The 12,615-nt window shown below is 47.9% G+C and overlaps 1 protein-coding gene across 1 annotated transcript in view; it reads left to right on the forward strand.

The window, feature by feature from the left end:
* Window positions 1-12,615, forward strand: part of LOC103181055 (protein tyrosine phosphatase receptor type M) — a 220,877-nt gene that overhangs the window by 37,080 nt on the left and 171,182 nt on the right.

Consider the following 12,615-nt stretch of genomic DNA (forward strand, 5'->3'; position numbering starts at 1 on the left):
AAGAAACAATTGGCAATAAATTTGTATTATATTGCATTTCCCCTTTCTAACCCAGACGAAAGGGGAATACCTGCTGCAATTGTCTGCTTACCTCAACACTTCCTTCCATTACCCACTTATCCTCCACCAACACTAGTACTCAGCTTTCTCCTCAAACTCTGTGGAAGTCAGCGATTACAGTCCTGTGTGTTTATCTTGTAATAATAATAATAATCCTTGCATTTGATATAGCGCTTTTCACGTCTTCTTGACGTCTCAAAGTATTTCACAGAATATGCTGTAAAGTGAATTGACCGTATATTTGTGGGCGAAACGCAGCAGCCAATTGTGCACAACAGTGTCCCACAAACAGTCGTGGATTGAAAATGACCGATTTATTATTGTTTTGTTTTGGAGGGATTATTATTAGAAAGGGCTTTGGCACCCACATAGCACAAAGCAATTTGAGATGAGTCGACAGCAAGTTTGCAACTCTTCACAATCCAAATTTTGGATGTATCAATAAAGCCCTGTTATATCTACTGCTGCCAGCTCTTTTTTTTGGCAGCCGGGTGTCTGACACTCGCGAAAACCCATCATTCATGCTCAAGAGTATCCAAACCAGACTGAGAGTCCCCACATGTGCAGTGCAATTTCCAGTTGTCTAGAGTGGAGTGTGCAGACTACTGTAAACTGAGGACTTGTTTTCCTTAAATTCTGTTTTCAATGGATGCCCTTTCATTGTGCAAATATATAAATTCACAGCATAGAAAAAGGCCATTTGGACCATTTTGTCTATGCTGCTGCTAGCTCCACACACCCTTAAAATAGTCTTGAAGCTATCTCACTCTTATCTCAGTCCTCTGCTGTGTCACCATATCTATTAATATTATTTGTCCTCAAGTATCAATGAGACCTCACACTCTGGGGTTCCCGATCCTTGCCAACCTGCGTCTAATTCTTTTCGGGATTAGGTGAGCAAGGTGCATCTCTTCAGGGAGTGAGTGCTAAATTCACTTCCAGACAGGAGAACATTTCCATGTGTTATGTGGAACTCTCAGTATCATGGTTTGGGGACTCTTAAGCAAGGCAAAGAGATTCTGATTTCAGACACCCGGCTAACCAAAAAAAGCAATTCCCTTTCAAATGTTGTCATGAATCCACCTACATTCATTTCTGGATATATGTTTTCAGCAAGCAACTTCTGACAATCCTCTGTGTAAAATTAAATTCTTCTAAACTCCCCCCTTTTTTATATTGGTGTTAATCCTTGGTTCATGCTCTCCTGTTACATCAATCTTTTGAAATACTCTCTCATGAGATGATATGATTGCTGTTCCTTGTTCCAGTGTGTATCTATCTGTGGTTACAATCCATTTGTCACTCCCCAGATCATACACACATTGTGTTTGACTGCTTGGGAGATTGCTTGCATGCTTATACATAACTCCACTGGGGGAGGGAGTGGGGGAGCTAGTACCAGCACAGGCATGATGGGTTGAATGGCTTTCTTCCAAACTGTAAACTTTCTGTGATTATTTGGTGCCTCTGAGAGGTCCTACCCTGGAACCCTGGGGAGATAGGAAGTGTGCATCCAGCTAGATTGAATGCATGCCTCTTGTTAGACAATTTGGGAGAATGGACTTGCATATCCATGTGACCACCAGGGAAATCAGATGTGGATATTTTGCTGTACCTCTGGGGAAATCAGACACACACTCACATCTCACTGGGCGGCTCCACATCCATGAGCCATTCTCTGAGGTAATTACAGCAAATGATAAAGAAAGCTGCCCATTCCAGAGGCATAACATGTCTCATGGTCTCAGCCTTCAGACCACAGGCTTAATACAATAATAATAATCCTTAAATTTAAATTTGATACATAGGGAGAATGTTTAAAAGCACTTCACCCGATTTACAGTAAAGTGTAGTTACTCTTATTTTTTAGGTGAATGTGGCAGCTAGTTTGCACACAGCTATGTCTTACAAACAGCCATGAATTGAATGAGCAACTTTATTTGTGAGATTGTTGGCCAGGACACCAGCAGAAATGCCCTTCTCTTTTTGAATAGTGCCACTGAATCTTTAACGTCCACTTGAACAGGTGGACAAGACCTTGGTTTAACATCTTATCCAATGGATGGCACCTCGAACAATGCAGCGCATCCCCAACACTGCACTGGAGCATCAGCCTAGATGGCCTGCATCTTAGGGTTTTAAAAGAGGAGGCTGCTGAGATAATGGATGCCTTGTTTGTAATCTTCCAAAATTCTCTGGATTCTGGAACAGTTCCCATTGATTAGAAGATCGCAAACATAACACTACTATTTAAGAAGGGTGGGAGAGAGAAGATGGGGAACTATAGACCAGTCAGTCTGACATCGGTGGTAGGGAAAATTCTAAAATCCTTAATTAGGGACGTCATAGTAGTGTGCTTAGAAGCCCATAACATGATTAGGCAGAGTCAAAATGACTTTACAAAAGGGAAGTCATGCTTAACAATTCTTTCAGAGTTTTTTTGAGGATGTAACTAGCAGGTTAGATAGGAGGGAACCAGTAGATGTAGTGTATTTAGATTTTCAGAAGGCATTTGACAAGGTGCCACATAAGATTAGGGCCCATGGAATTAAAAGCAATATATTAGCATGGATCGAAAAATGGCTAACAGGAAGAAAACAGAGAGTAGGGATAAACGGGTCCTTCTCAGATTGGCGGGATGTGACTAATGGAGTGCCACAAGAATCAGTGCTTCGGCCTCAGCTATTTACAATCTATATCAATGATCTAGATGAAGACATAGAACTTAAAATATCTAAATTGCGAATGATACTAAGCTAGGTGGGAGAGTAAGCTCTGAGGATGACATAAAAAGATTCCAAAGGGATATAGATAGGCTAGGTGAGTGGATAAGAAGGTGGCAGATGGAATATAATGTGGGGAAGTGTGAAGTTATTCACCAAGGTAGTAAAAACAGAAAAACAGATTATTTTCTGGAAGGGGAGAGATTAGATAGTGTTAGTGTTCAGAGGGATTTGGGTGTCTTTTTACACCAGTCACAAAAAGTTAGCATGCAGGTACAGCAAGCAACTAGGAAGGCTAATGGCATGTTGGTGTTTATTGCAAAAGGGTTAGAATACAAGAGTAGGGAAGTCTTGCTGCAAGTGTATGAGGCCTTGGTGAGACCGCACCTGGAATGTTGTGTGCAGTTTTGGTCTCCTTGTTTAAGAAAGAACATACTCGCCTTAGAGGGGGTGCAGCATAGATTCACTAGGTTAGTTCCTGGGATGAGGGGGTTGACCTATGAGGATAGGTTGAGTAAACTAGGCCTATATTCTCTGGAATATAGAAGAATTATGGGTGATCTTATAGAAACATATAAGATTCTTATGTGGCTTGACAGAGTAGACAGTGTGAGACTGTTTCCGCTGGTAGGAGAATCTATAACTAGGGGTCACAGTCTTAAGATTAAGGGTCAGCCTTTTTGAACAGAGTTGAGGAAACACGTCTTCACTCAGAGGATAGTGAATTTATGGAATTCTCTATCCCAGAAGGCTGCAGATACTCAGTTCTTGAACATATTCAAGACTGAGTATGATATATTTCTAAAGGATAGAAGGATTAAGGGATATGGGGATAAGGCGGGCGAATGCAGTTAGGTTAGAAGATCAGCCATAATCCTATTGAATGGGGGGGCAGGCTCGAGCGGCTGAATGGCCTACTCCTGCTCCTAATTCCTATGTTCCTATAGACATTCCTGACGTCCTGACGAGGGGCTTGAACCCAGAACCTTCTGACTTTAGAGGTGAAAGTACTGCCAACTGAGCAAAGCAGACACCTTGAGAAGGCTTGCTCTACTGTAGCCATTATCTGTGGTGGCGAGACATATGTTGTCTTCAATCAGCATTTATCTTGACAGAGCTTAGAATCATAGAATATTACAGCACAGAAGGAGACCATTCAGCCCATCATGCCTGTGCTGGTCCTTTGGAAGAGCTACCCAATCAGTCCCTTTCCCCTACTCTTTCCTCAAATTTTTCCTCTTAAAACACCTATCTAATTCCTTTTTGAAAATTGTTATTGAATCTGTTTCCACCGTCCTTTCACCCAGCACATTCCAGACTGTAACAACTCTCTGTGTAAAAAAGTGGGCACAGAAATGAAGAGTGCAGCAGGTTTTAGTCATATTTTGTGTTCAGAGCCAATATAATTTGACCTTTGTTTCATAGAAAGCATCCCTTCCGTTTCATCTTTATTTTAGTGAAATCTAAAGAGGCTGACGTTTTCACTCATCTTCATGCAGTATTTCGGCAAAAGTGACAAAGGCTGTAACATTATCCCACTCGCTGTAAGCTTGGTGAATGGATTCTCCCATGCTTTGTGCCTTACAATGGCACTAATATCAATGCCAATGGCTAATCACAAATAGTTTCTTTTATGATTACTCCTCGGACACATTCGTGATTATCCCTCAGTCATACTCCCACCTGTGGTGCTGTAAGTTCTGGCAAAGGGCACTCTTCCAATCTGCAAACCATTCACACAATCTACTGAGTGCACTCAGCACTAAGTCGATTACTGGCAGGGCACTTACTTACTATAAGAACAGATGAAAGCACAGAATGAGAAAAGGGTGTTTAACCCTGGCTCCCCACATCTCTCTTCAGGGAAATGCTCGTCTTCTACCAGGCAATGCAGTTGTGTTGGATTCTTCCATCTCAAGATTCCTACAACACACATCTGAGAGATGCAGTGGAAGGAATAGAGCATTTTGGGAAAGACTGGCGTGGCTCAAACCTACGTTCTACCAACTGTGCTAACTTGGCACCTGAACGACTTGAAATGCACTAAGCTATTCACAAGAAGGTTGCAGGTTGGAATCCCATTTGGCAAGTACTCTTGCATCTGAGTTAGATTATTGTGAGTTCCAACAACAACAACGACTTAGAGTTATATAGCGCTCTCCACTCCGGATGGCATCTCAGAGCGCTTCACAGTAACTGATCCCGGGGCCGAGCCAGGGGGAGGGGGAGGAAGGTGACCAAAGGCGCGGTCGAAAAGAAAGGTCTTCAGCAGAGACCTGAAAATAGGAAGAGAGAGAGCGAGGCGAAGGGAGTGAGGAAGGGAGTTCCAGAACCTCGGAGCATAGTGGCTGAAGGCACAGCCACCGAGGGTGAGGATCTTAAAGTTGATCTTCAAGTCGATCCTCTCGTCTGGCAAGGACTGGGGTGATCAGGGAGCAGAGTTTCGTGCAGGTGAGAATGCGGACGGCAGAGTTTTGAATAATCTGGATTTTGTGGATGGTATTGGATTGGAGACCGGCGAGGAGGGCATTACAATAGTCCAGCTGAGAGATGACAAAGGCATGGACCAGGGTTTCAGCGGCTTTCGGAGAGAGGTATTGGCGGACACGGGTGATCCGTCGGAGGTGGAAGAAAGCGGTGCTGGTGAGGGACCGAATGTGGGGGAGGAAGGATAATTGGGGGTCAAACCTGACACCTAGGTTGCGTACGGGTTTGGAGAGTTTCAGGGGGAGGTCGGGTAGGTGGAGGAGGTGAGAACCGTGAGATTTTAGATGTTGACAAGAGCCAAAGAGTATGGCTTCCGTCTTGTCAACGTTCAGCTGAAGGAAATTTGCGCTCATCCAGCCCCTGAGGTCTGACAGGCAGGCTGACAGAACATCAGGGGACTGGGGGTCGCAAAGAGAGGTGGAAAAATAGAGTTGGGTGTCGTCCGCGTACATGTGGAAATGTACCCCATGTCTGCGGATGACATCCCCAAGAGGGAGCATATAGATCAGAAAGAGGAGGGGGCCAAGGATGGATCCTCAGGATACCCCGCAGGTGACCGGGTGCGACCAGGAGGAAAAGCCGTTTGTGCAGATGTACTGCTGGCAGTTTGTGAGGTAGAACTCGAACCAGGCGAGTGCAGTCCCACTGAGGTGGATGACAGAGGAAAGACGGTGGAGGAGGATGGCATGATCGACTGTGTCAAACGCGGCTGAGAGGTATAGGAGGACAAGAAGGCAGAGGGAGCCCTGGTCACAGATAGAGAGGATGTCGTTTGTGACTTTCACAAGTGCAGTCTCTGTACTGTGGGCAGGGCGGAAACCGGACTGGAGGGGTTCGAAGATGGAGTGGGAGGAGAGGTGTGCATGAAGTTGATTGGCAACGATGCGTTCTAGAACTTTTGAGAGGAAGGGCAGGTTAGATATAGGGTGATAGTGGCTGGGGTTTGAGGGATCTAAGGAGGGTTTTTTCAGGAAGGGGGTGATGGCAGCAGTTTTGAGGGAGGCAGGGACTGATCCGGAGGAGAGGGACTGGTTGATGATGTCAGCCAGTAGTGGGCAGATGAGGGGGAGCTGGGTGACCAGCAAGTTGGTGGGGATGTGGTCAAGGCAGCAGGTGGTGGGTTTCATGGAGGTGATGGTGGGTGAGAGGGAGGAGGGAGAGATGGGGAGGAAGGAATGTAGGATGGGGGTGGTGGTAGGAACAGATGATGGGGAGGGTGAGGGGGACAGAGAGGGTGCGGTGGTGGGTGACAAGCGGCAGGTGATGAGGCTGCCTGGCGGATGTTAAGTATTTTAGAAGAGAAGAAGTCCATGACCTCCTTGTACTTGGCATTTGATATGAAGATTGAGGAGGCCAGAGGGGGGGCACGGAGGAGGTAGTGGGTGGTGGGAAAAAAAGATTTTAGGCTTGTGTTTAGCCTCCAAAATGATGTTGGAGTAGAAGGCTGGTATTGCGCGTGTCAAAGAACGACGGTAACTATGGAGATGCTCGAGCCACCGTTGGCGGTGAACTGTCAGGCCAGTTTTCCGCCATCTGCGCTCGAGCAGCCAGGTTTGGGTTTTTTGGCGGTGGAGATGATTGTTGTACCAGGGGGATCGGGTGGGTTTGGAGCTGGTCCTGGATTACATGGGGACGAGGGAGTTGAAGGTGGAGGAGAGGCGATCGTGGAGCATGTGGAGCAGATGATCAGGAGGATGAGGGGGACAGACAGGGCGTGGTGGTGGGTGACAAGAAGCAGGTGCATGAGGCTGCCTGGCGGCCTTTGTGATGTGAGATGATGTGAGGGCCTTTGTGAGGGTCTCAGGGGGAAGCCTTTTCCAAGGGGGTAGAGGATTGTTGAGGGCTTGGTGGAGGAGAGAGGGATGTGAGAGGAGAAGGAGATGAGGAAGTGGTCCGAGATGGCTTTGTCCACTATGATGTCCACTATCCAGGCCCCACCCCCCAATCTCTGATCTTCTGCTACCCCATTCCTCTGTCCTTCCACTCGACTAACTCAGGAATTGTGTAACCCGCCCCCCACCCACTCAGCAGCCAAACTTTCAGATTCTATGCCCCTAACCTCTGGAATTCCCTCCATCAATCACCTTGCAAGACTCATTTATCTTTTTCTGCCTTTAAGTCCCGCCTTAAAACGTACTTCTTCGAGGGCACTTATTGTCACATCGGCCTTCCCCGCATCCTGCTCAGTCATTGTAAAGCACTCCAAGACATTATGTGCATTTTGGAGTGCATTACAATGACTGTACATAATGACGCTATATAAATGCACATTGTTGTTGTTGCATTGAGGTCTATAAAAAGGGCCCTGATATACCAAATAAGTGACAAGAATGCTGGAAGTTTACAGAATAGTAACTTCACCAGCAATGTCTGTATCACAGTAGTTATGACGGTGGCAGTGGGGTTGACTGGGCAGGTGACCCTCTGAAATGATTCTCATCCGGAATAGGGTGACTAGGCGACTCCAGCTCCACTTCCCTTGCACTTATACAACACCTTTCATATGCGAGAACATCTCAAAATGCTTTACAGAGATTGAGTGAGAGAATGAGCAAAGCAGGACATGGTTGTGATAGGTGCAGATAGGTGCAGTCAAAGAGAGGATTTTTCAATAGGTCTGAAAGCATGTACACATAGGGAAGGAGCAAGGCAGAGAGATTTAGGGAGAGAGAGACAAATAGGGAACTCAAAGTCTCTGAAAGGCTTGTCACCCCCACCGTCCCCTGTCCCCCCACCCTTCCACAAAACAGGTCCGAGTTTGAGGCAGTGGTTGGGGGCAGGGGAGTGGGACCATAGAAGATAGGAGAGCAGCAAGGCATGGAGGGGTTTGAAGATACGGACAAGGGTCTGGAAGTCAATCTGTAAAAATCATCAATTCTCACATTTTTTTCTTAAAAACAAAACTGACAGCAAAAAAATCATATTTAATCTGGAGGCCAATGTAGACATCAATAAAAACCTACAAGCGAGTGGATGAGACCTCCTAGAGTTCAACGGAATATAGATACTGTGCAATGTTGATATATTTGTAAAAATCAATCATCAGTTTGCTGAACAATGCTTCAGTTGGCGGCGACTGTTTGTTATAAAGGGAAAGGTCCTGAGACTAGAAATTAACTTTTTATGTACTGATCTTAATGAAAAACGCATTGATTTCACATTGAACTGAAGAGCAAGCTGAAAGAGAATGTCACTGAAGCATAGTGAGTGATGGCAGATATAATTACCTGCTCCATCAGCAACATAGGGGGACGCATCAGAATGCAGGGCTGGATTTAATCCGTGTGATATGAGAGATGAAAATAAATAATAACCCTCGCCATTTCATGTAGCGCCTTTCATGTCAGGAGGATGTCTCAAAGCGTTTCGCAGGTTTACCGTTACGTGGTGCAGTGGCTGTATTTTGCAGGTGAATGTGGCAGCCAGCCACGTAATGACACGTGACCTCTCCAAGGTCCTGGAACGAGTTGTTGCTTCTCAACTTTGCTCCTTCCTCTCCCGTTACTTCCCTCCTCAAACCCCTCCAATCGGGCTTCCGTGCCGTCCACAGGACAGAAACCGCCCTGGTCAAAGTGACAAATGACATTCTGTCCATCTGCGACCAGGGCTCCCTCTGCCTCCTCACCCTGCTTGACCTCTCTGCTGCTTTCGACACCGTCAACAACAACAACAACAATACAATTACATTTACATTTACAGAGCGCCTTTCATATCGGGAGGATATCCCAAAGCGCTGAACAGTCAGGTGTTGGGGCCTGAGCATGGGGGAGGGATGGTGTAGGGGTGAGGGAAGGCAGAGAGATGGGAGGGTGACCGAAGGCACGATCGAAGAGAAGGGTCTTGAGACCGTCCTTGAAGGAGGCAAGGGAGGAAGCAAGGCAAAGGGACTGTGGGATGGAGTTCTAGAGTGTGGGGGCAAAGAAGCTGAAAGCCCGGCCGATGGTAGGGCGGATCGGGCAGGAGACATGGAGCAGACCGGAGCCCGCTGAGCGGAGGGAGCAGGCAGGTTGGTAGAGAGTTAGCAGGTCAGAGAGGTAGGAGGGGGCAAGGCCATAGATGGCCTTAAAGGTGAGGATGAGGACCTTGAACGCGATCCTCTGGGGGATGGGGAGCCAGTGGAGTCAGGCGAGGATGGGAGTGATGGAGTCACGGAGCCTGTTGCGTGAGAGTACACGAGCTCAGAGTTTTGGATGATCTGCACCTTGTGAAGGGAAGAGTTGGGAAGGCCGATGAGGAGGGAGTTTCCATAATGGAGCCTTGATGTGACGAATGCGTGGGTGAGGGTTTCGGCGATCTGAGGGGTGAGGTAGTGGCGGAGTCTGGTAATGTTGCGGAGATCGTGGTAGGCAGTGCTGGTCATGGCGCAGATGTGGGGGAGAAAGGACAGTTCAGGGTCGAACAAGATACCCAGGTTCCTGACTGGCTTAGTGAGTTTGAGCGTGCAGCCGTGGAGGCCGATGCTGCCAGCGCCTGAGGTGCGGAGGCGCTGGCGCGAGCCAATCAGGGTAGTCAACCACTCTGTCCTCATCCACCACCTCTCCTCTCACCTCAACCTCCATGGCGCTGTCCTTGATTGGTTCAGATCGTACCTCTGACACCGCCTGTGCTGCAACTCCTCAAACGGCTTTTCCTCTAGTCCCTGGACCATCTCGTGTGGCGTTCCTCAGGGCTCTGTCCTTGTTCCCCTCCTCTTCAACATCTGTATGCTTCCTCTCGATGATGTCATCCATGGACATGGGGTCAACTTCCACATGTATGCGGATGATACCTAACTCTACCCCTCTGCCTCCACCCTTGACTCCAGCACCATTGCTGTCCTGACAGAATGTCTGTCAGACATCAAGTTCTGGATGAGAGCTAACTTTCTTCGGTTGAACGTCAACAAGACCGAGGCTCTCCTGATTGGCTGCCGTCAGCGCCTCCTCACCTCAGGCACTGACAGCATCACCATCCATGGTTGCACACTTCACCTTGCTAAGCCAGTCTGGAACCTTGGGGTCTTGTTAGACCCTCAACTATCCTTTCTACCCCACATCTGCACCATGACCCGCTCTGCCTTCCCCCACCTCCGCAACGTCACCCATCTCCGACACTGTCTTATACCACAGGCCGCCGAAACCCTTATGCACGCCTTCATTGCATCGAGGCTCGACTATGCAAACTCACTGCTTGTCGGCCTCCCCAACTTCTCCCTCCACAGGCTGCAGATCATCCAGAACTCTGCAGCCTGTGTCCTCTCCTGCACAAGGCTCTGCGACCCCATCCTTGCCCAACTCCACTGGCTTCCCATCACACAGAGGATACAGTTCAAGATCCTGGTCCTCACCTTCAAAATCCTCACCGACCTCCTAACTCTGTCCGCTCAGCAGGCTCCGGCCTGCTTTACGGCCCCGCCTTGCTTGCCCCACTATCAGCAAGCAGGCCTTCCGCCACTCTGCACCCACCCTTTGGAACTCCGTCCCGCAGTCCCTCTGTCTCGTCCCCTGCCTCGCCACCTTCGAGACCCACCTCAAGACCTTCCTCTTCGACCGTGCTTTTGATCTCCCTGCTTCCCCCCCTTCCCTACCCCGACCCTCAGCTCGGGTCCATAACTCTGTCTGTCCAGCACCTTTGGACGTCCTCCCGATGTGAAAGGCGCTACACAAATGTAATTTTGTTGTTGTTGACACAGTAATGTCAGTGAAGTGAATGACCAATTATTATTGGGGCGATTGTTGGCCAGGACACCGGGGGAAACTGCTTTCTCTTTTCAGGTGGTACCATAGGACCTTTAACATTCACCTGAATAGGTAGACAAGACCTTGGTAATGTCTCATCTGAAAAACGCCACCTGACATGACATTGCATTCACCCACTTGGCCATTCATGGATGGGGGAGCAGCAGTTCTTCAATGAACTGTTAATCCCAGACGACATCTAAGTGTTACAGGTTGAAGCTCAATATAGTTGATTCCTATTTAGTAAATGAGTCACTAGACAATGATTATTATCATTTCCATTCTCCATTATTATTCTCAAGCACTGTAAAAGCTTTTAATGAAATGTCATGATAAAAATGATCAACATAACAAGCAGTACTCCCATCCCCTAGTTGATGTTAGTGCCACAAGCATGCGTGATTTATGCAAATTCTACAAAATGCACAGTAACCAAACTTTAGAGTACATCCTGTGAAGCGTTGTGGGACGTGCTCTTGACGTGAAGGGTACTACGTCAAATGCAAGGATGATTATTATGATTATTATTCTCCATTATTATTCTCAAGCACTGTAAAAGCTTTCAGTGAAATGTCACGATAAAAATGAACAAGATAACCAGCAATACTGTTACTTGCATCCCCAATTTCTGGAATCCTCGAACCTGCCCTTAAAAGCGATTTGCCTGTCTGTCTTTCTTTTGCCTGAGTGTGTGCTTAAGTCTTTTGTATGCCTCTCACCTTTTTTGATTAATTTTTCAAGCCTCCTGTGTGTCTTCAATGTATATTCTATCTTCTGCCTTTCCTGCCTTCTGTCATTCATTTTTGGTTTGTGTCATTTCTGTCTTGCATCTCTATTTCACCCTCACCTTTATCACTTGATGTTTTGCCTTCTATGTCTCAGTTTAACTCAGTTGGTAGCCCTCTCACTTTTGAGTCAAAAGGTTGTGGCTTCAAATCCCATATTGGGCCTTGAGCTGACTAGGGTAACAGTGTTGTGAGAACAACAACAACAAGATTCCATTTATTGAGCTCCTTTCACGTCGGGAGGACGTCCCAAGGCGCTGTACAGTTGGGTCAGGACCCGAGCAGGGGGGAAATGGTCAGGGTGAGGGGAGGGAAGGGAGGGAGTGAGCAGGGGGGAAATAGTCAGGGTGAGGGGAGGGAAGGGAGGGAGCGAAGAGGGGGTAGAGAGTCGAGAGGGGAGCTGAAGGCACGGTCAAAGAGAAAGGTCTTGAGACCGGCCTTGAAGGAGGAAAGGGAGGAGGTGGCGAAGGCACTGGGGGATAGAGTTCCAGAGCCAAGGGGCTGAGAGGCTGAAGGCCCGGCCACCGATAGTAGGGCGGTTGGGGCGGGGGATGTGGAGCAGACCGGAGCCAGAGGAACGGAGGGTACGGGCGGGTAAGTAGGGGGATAGTAGGTCGGAGAGGTAGGAGGGAGCAAGGCCGTGAATGGCCTTGTAGGTGAGGATGAGGATCTTGAATTCGATCCTCTGGGGGATGGGGAGCCAGTGGAGGCGAGCGAGGGTGGGAGTGATGTGGTCCCGAAGCCTGGTGCGGGACAGTACATGAGCTGCAGAGTTCTGAATGACCTGCAGTGTGGAGGGAGGTGCCGGGAAGGCCGGCGAGGAGAGAGTTCCCATAGTCCGGC

This window comes from Callorhinchus milii, unplaced genomic scaffold, assembly GCF_018977255.1.
Source record: "Callorhinchus milii isolate IMCB2004 unplaced genomic scaffold, IMCB_Cmil_1.0 Scaffold2, whole genome shotgun sequence".
Classification (NCBI taxonomy): Eukaryota; Metazoa; Chordata; class Chondrichthyes; order Chimaeriformes; family Callorhinchidae; genus Callorhinchus; species Callorhinchus milii.